This window comes from Plectropomus leopardus, chromosome 14, assembly GCF_008729295.1.
Source record: "Plectropomus leopardus isolate mb chromosome 14, YSFRI_Pleo_2.0, whole genome shotgun sequence".
Taxonomy (NCBI): Eukaryota; Metazoa; Chordata; class Actinopteri; order Perciformes; family Serranidae; genus Plectropomus; species Plectropomus leopardus.
Window position 1 is genome coordinate 18,987,755 of NC_056476.1, and position 6,200 is coordinate 18,993,954.

Genomic DNA, 6,200 nt, shown 5'->3' on the forward strand with positions numbered 1-6,200 from the left:
TCTCGGCTGGAGATGTCGCTGGGGCTCTGGCCGCTCACTCCCAACAAGTTACACTTCTCCCCAGGCCGCTAATAAGCCCCTAATCGTCTTTCCGATTCACACGGACAGAGGCCGCCATTGCCTCAGTGGCTTCACCCCCTGCGTCTCACGCGGACCCTGGCTCACCCCTCCTAAAAATATGGATTATTTAAACAGTTCAGCAGGTTTCAGAGAGAGTGACTTAAGTTTGTGGAGCTTTGAACACACTATGGTCTGGTAGCAGGGGCAGTTAATTTTAGCTGTGTCCAAATAGGCTACTGTAATTTGTCTTTCTTTCTTTCTTTCTTTTTTTTTTACGTAGTCTGATCCAAATATAAACACTACTACCCCAAATAAGATCAATAACCTGTAGCAGCCAAATTGCCCTTTGAAATACATTGCAGGCCATCAGTAAAACATTTGCGTATTAATCACAGAACTAAACTCTCCATACCACCATGGTAAGAACCACTTTCTAACAAAGCACCATTTTTAAAGTGTCTATAAGTTGTAACTAGTGGCTTTATTAATGATTAAGAAAACAGGTATTTATGCTTTATAGATCATTAATAAGCTGTTAATAAGTCAACGTCTGGGTTGCCAAGTTGCATAAAATTCCTTCCCCTGCATTGAACTTGTTTTGCCACCTACCCTCTGAAAATAACTAGTAGCCTGTTGCATGTGGATCAAAATCCATTCATTAACAGCTTTGATGGTTTGCCGTAAGGAACGGTTATGAACTTTCTTAATGTCATTTAAAAGGTTACTGCAGACGTGATGTATTGGAAGCATTTATAGGCCAGAGGTACCTTTGTACCTCTGGCCTATAGGTACAAAGGATAAACAACTTCAGACCTGGCAACCTAAATGTTGTTTGTGTTGGAAAATACATCCACCTTACTAGGGATGCAGAGATATTAACCTGTTTAGATCTATGATTCCTGTCATCTGACTCCAGCCAAATGCATGGACTCATTTGATGTCTGTAAGCCAATCACAGTGTTCTACATCATCTAAAGGCGACTCCAGTAGAGACACACCCTTTTTTTAACAAGCATGGCGGACCATGGAGCAAGGAGGAAGAGCAAGGCAAGTTTCAGTCTATTAATCATATTGTCAAAATACACCATTGGTACTTAAACTGTGGTTAAAGTAAACTTTCAATGTTTTATTACTTAAACATGCCCAAAAAAAATATCACCAACTTTTACTCAGGATTTTCAACACACTGGTTTCAGGAGATATTTCAGAAATTGGGAACATTTTGAGTCATGATGACAAAGACAATACAATATACATATGCATTGTGTTTTAAAGTATCACTTTATTCACTGATATGATATGGGTTAATCATTCATTCATTACTTTTTTGGTTTTTATAAAGGGTCTGTTAAGATCTTTTGACCATTTGTCTTTTTTACTATCAAGTGGTTTCTGCGTTTAAATGCTTCAACCATTGGAACGGACAGGAAAAAAGCATTAAGTGTCTGATATAGGAGTGCATTTAGAGTATAAATCCACCATTACAATATTTTTTGTGTGTTTGAAATGTAACTGGGCTCTGAACATGTTAAGATGCATATGTAAGTAAAAGTAATACCACACTGTAAAAACACTCCAAGTGAAAGTCCTGCATTTAAAATGTTAATAAAGTGGATTTTTAGCTAAATGTATTCAATTCTGCAGGAAAATTGGCCTTGTAGTGTTATAGTAGGCCACCTATTATATATTTTAGGCTATCATTTGATAAAATGATAGCCTAAAATATATAATATTTGATAAAGTACTTTTTAACTGTTGTAGCTGGTTGAGGCAGAGCTTTTATATAGGCTACCGTTAAAACTATAATAGTGTATAGTAGCCTGTCATGGAGTACTGAGTACTGACTTAGAAAGGTACTTAAGTGAAGTACAAATACCTCCAAATCCAAGTTAATATTTACATACTAACTAACTGCAGCATATAGACTCTTTAAAGAAAGTGAAATGTTTAAAATGTATTTTTTGTGAACATCAGGTGTACCGGAGGTGACCTGTTGTGATTGGGACTGGTTGAAAAGGTGCACTTGTTGATGCTGACTTGACGACCGTTCAGTCTGCTGAGCGCTGACGTGGTAAACGACCTGACATCCTCAATATGGTGCACGCACTGGTGGCTGCCTGTCACCCGCAGCCTCCCACCAGCCACACAGCCTTTTCAAGAAACGGGTAAGTCCCCGCAGAGCTGGTCATCCATATGGAGGGAGAAAAAAAATCTGAGTTCGTCTATCAGTCCATCCATTTGTCCATCCTTCCGCAGTGCGTTGCCTTGACCTCACATAGCCTCTGTGCCAATCCGATGTGCCCTGAGTCCTTAAATTAGCTGTCAATTAGTGCAAATTAATCAACTCCTCGCCTAATTAAGCAATGCCGACGGGCAGCTACCAAACATGCCATTGTGGAGGAGCCATGAGAAAGCTGCGGGGCTTGCAAAGTCTTTGGGGGGGGGGGGCTTCGCATCACATCACGCCCTGCCAGAGGCCCTGGCTGTGCTTTAGTTTTTCCCCTGACTCGGCTCTACATGTGTGCTGTCATCAAGTTGTCCTGCACCCTGTTTCAGCAGCAGAGATTCAGCACTACAAACAGAATCACACCAATTTTGCATAAGAGCTTTATATGTGAGGGGAAACATTTGCAAGCAATCTGTTAGTCTTGGAAAGCAGATGAAGAGTTTTACACCACTTTGGTCAACCCAATAAAAAAAAAGGAGATGTGTTGTATGAATAGAAGTTCATATGTTGAGAAATGATTCCCATGTGCCAAATCTATCTGTTGCGGATCACTTAATGCATTCAGCTGTGCTGCTGTGACCTTCCTGCAAAGAAAAAAAAGTTGTTTCATTATCACAAATGCATTTCGAGCTTTAGCAGTAAGCAGGATGTGATATTCATTATAGTGGGCGGTTTTCTGCTTGCTGCTTATCACTGTTTGACCTGCTGCAGAGATACACCTGTTTGAAGGTTATAGGCTTGATATCGTTGCTTATTCATATCTGTTAAAATCATTTTTTAACAGTTTGAGAACACTTTGTTCCTATAATATTACGCTAGGAGCCAAAAAATGTTGAGAAACAGGAGGAAGCAGAGAAAGGATGTGGGGTTGGGGGGGATGGGGGGGGGGGCAGATAAACAAAAAATTTCCAACAGCTGTTTGCTTTTTAATCTGCAGCCGTCAGATCCTGCAGGTCTTTGATGGGCAACCCAATCTACACGAATGGCTGAACTAAATCTTCCCTTAATCTAGAGCCTTATTAGGCAGCTTCTCTTCTGCATGTAAATCAGCGTGCAGCCATTTTCATAGGAGATGGATTATTAAAAGCCACACAGAGAGGAGAAGTGTTTCACTATCAACAAACAAACAAAAAACAGCCTGTATGGATTGCAGCAGAAGTGATGATGGAGTGAGAGTGGGCAGTAACTTGCCTGTAATTCACGGGTCATCCTGACTCACACCCTTCTGTGTTAATAAATGACTTGATCCCAACAGGCTGATGTGTCATTAGCATATCCTAATAACATTGATTTCTTCATTAATAGAATTTCCACTAAATAGGCCCTAATTAGTTTCAACTGGCCAGCCACTAATTGCAGCAGCAATATTTTCTCCTTCTTAATCAGCAGCTCGTTTCACACTGTTTGATATAAAATATGACTTTGCTGGGCGGATCTGTTCAGGCTCTGTGTGCCTTAAGTCACAATTTGTGTAGTTTTGGGTTACATTAGTTATATTGTGCACTCTGTAGATTGATGCAACAGCCGTGTATGAGCATTTTCTTGTTTTGCTTCCTCATTGACATGATGCATGTCTTTATTTATAATTTTAAAACATTGCATTATTAATGCATTGTCACCTTGAAGATGCCCATACAAGCCCTGTATGCATAGTAAATCTTTTGGAAGCCATATTGTCGGAGGTGGAGACACAGGAGACATGTTTCCCTCGATATTTAGAACATGTGCATTCAGGGTCGTAGCACTGAATTCTGGGCCTAAAGTGTCAGCGGTCTCTGTGGGTCCCCGCCTTTCTCTCTTAATCCATGTTTCTCTCAAGCACCTTTTGAGTTCTTTTCTTTCTTTTCTTTTTTTTTGGAACAAAGTCTTTCCCTTTACTTTTTTTTTTAAAAAACCCCAATTTCCCTTTTTTGGAAAGATTTGACTACTTTGGTGCTCCAGCAGCATAAACACTTACAAAATTACAAACCCGAGAGCAGGGGCGGAATAAAGTGGTGGGGAGAGGGGCCTCAGCGATGCTATTTATATAATTAAAAAGTTCAGTCTTTATACTTATTTAGGCAATTTTAATTTAGTTAGGATACTACTTAAAAATAAATAGCAAACAAATCCAAACTTTTCAAGGCTTGCTTTTCAAGGACCCCCTCCCGCTGGAGCATTAATTAATAATTTACTGGTTGAAGACACTTAAGAAAATTATTAATTAATGCTCCAACCTCCTTACACACACACCCACACACTATTGAGAGGAAATCTATACAAACTTGAAACATATATGCACAAAATTGATAAATTATTATTACAATTGTTCAAATGACTTTCAAAAGAATTTATGTTAGTGTAATAAGCACAAAAACATACCATAAAAAATTTGGGAAAACAGCATATATTCATGTCATTCCTTGAGATTTGATTTTGGCACAAATAAAATTTAAAACGATGATAATGAGCATATTCTCTCTTTAAATGCTCAACACTTTCATCATTAGACTAACACTAAAACACCAAGAGGGAAATGCATCTTTTATCTGCATCTTTACTCTTATTAATGTTATTAAAATAATCCCATGACCCATAATAAATATGTTTTTTCTTCTTATTTGTTTTTGCAAGTATGCCAGAAAACAACTGTTTGTTATAAAAATTCCACTGACCTTATTGTGTTAAAAAAATCATTAAAGCAATATGGTTTATAAATAAGGGCTTACTATGGCTGGTATAGAAAAAGTCATGTAAAAACATTAAATTAAGTTATGGCAGAATTTTGGTGTCAGGTAATTAAGATAAAATATACTCTATTGTCCCCAAATGAAAATTTTCCAATATTTCCCAAGCAAAATTTCCCCTCTGTGACAATGGGATAAAAAAGGCTATTTTATCTTATCTGAATTTCCCGACACAAAAGTTCTGCCATAATTTCATTGAGGTTAAAATTTAGGCCTGCTTCAGCCATAATTAGCCAATATTCAGCGTGATGGTCATATACATTTTAATAACATAAGATAATAATTAATAACAGGCCAGATAATTATTTATTACACTTGTGTCCCATATTCTGTATCATTTCCTCTCTCTGCTGGGGAAGCGTCCCAGTGATTTAATCTGCTCTGTAGTCTGCTCTGCTGCTGCTGCTGTGGGATTAGCGCAGTGCAGGACCGAGTAACAGCAGCAGAGAGGGTCCATATCGTCCAGCTGTCGTTTTTTTGGGGAGGGCCTTTGATTTGCGTGTGATGAGTTTCCCATAGCATCTGGAGATCAATTATCCATTCGTGTGAGCCAGTGGTTGAGCAGAGAGATCATAGCTGCCTCTGTGTGTGTGCATGTGTGTGTGTTAAAACCATTCCGCGAAAAGCAATACATGCAGATTTATTCCTGCAGATTGAGGTAATTTTGCAGCATTTGAAAGGTAAGTAAGGGGTGTGAATTGGACGATTTAATTAGGCCTTACACCCTAACGAAAAAAATGATGTGAGTAATTAAAAATCTGCAGTGAGTTTGCAATGGTTCCAGCGTGATAATATTTTAGTTTTGATATTCCTAATTTTGTCATATTCCTTCCTGTTATCATAATGATTTAATTCTCGGCCTTTTTCGTGCATCCTGCAGCTTTGAACATAGTGGTTTTGTTCCCTCCTTTCTTTCTGTAACCTAAATCCCTTCCTCGTTTATTCATATAGTCCTGAGGAAAATGCAGATATGTATCCGAGAGGGCGTATAATGCATCCATGATCCACAGGAATCCAGAATCCTTGCAGCTGATTGGCTGCTGCGTCCTGCCTCTTGTTGGGATGGACCTGTTGGATAAAAGGACCGTTTTCTAAAGGACTCTTGTGTGTTACACAGAGGATCATGCACTGGGGACCATCCTGTGAGACGGTATAATAAGAAAATAGGCCTTTTACGTAGACAAACC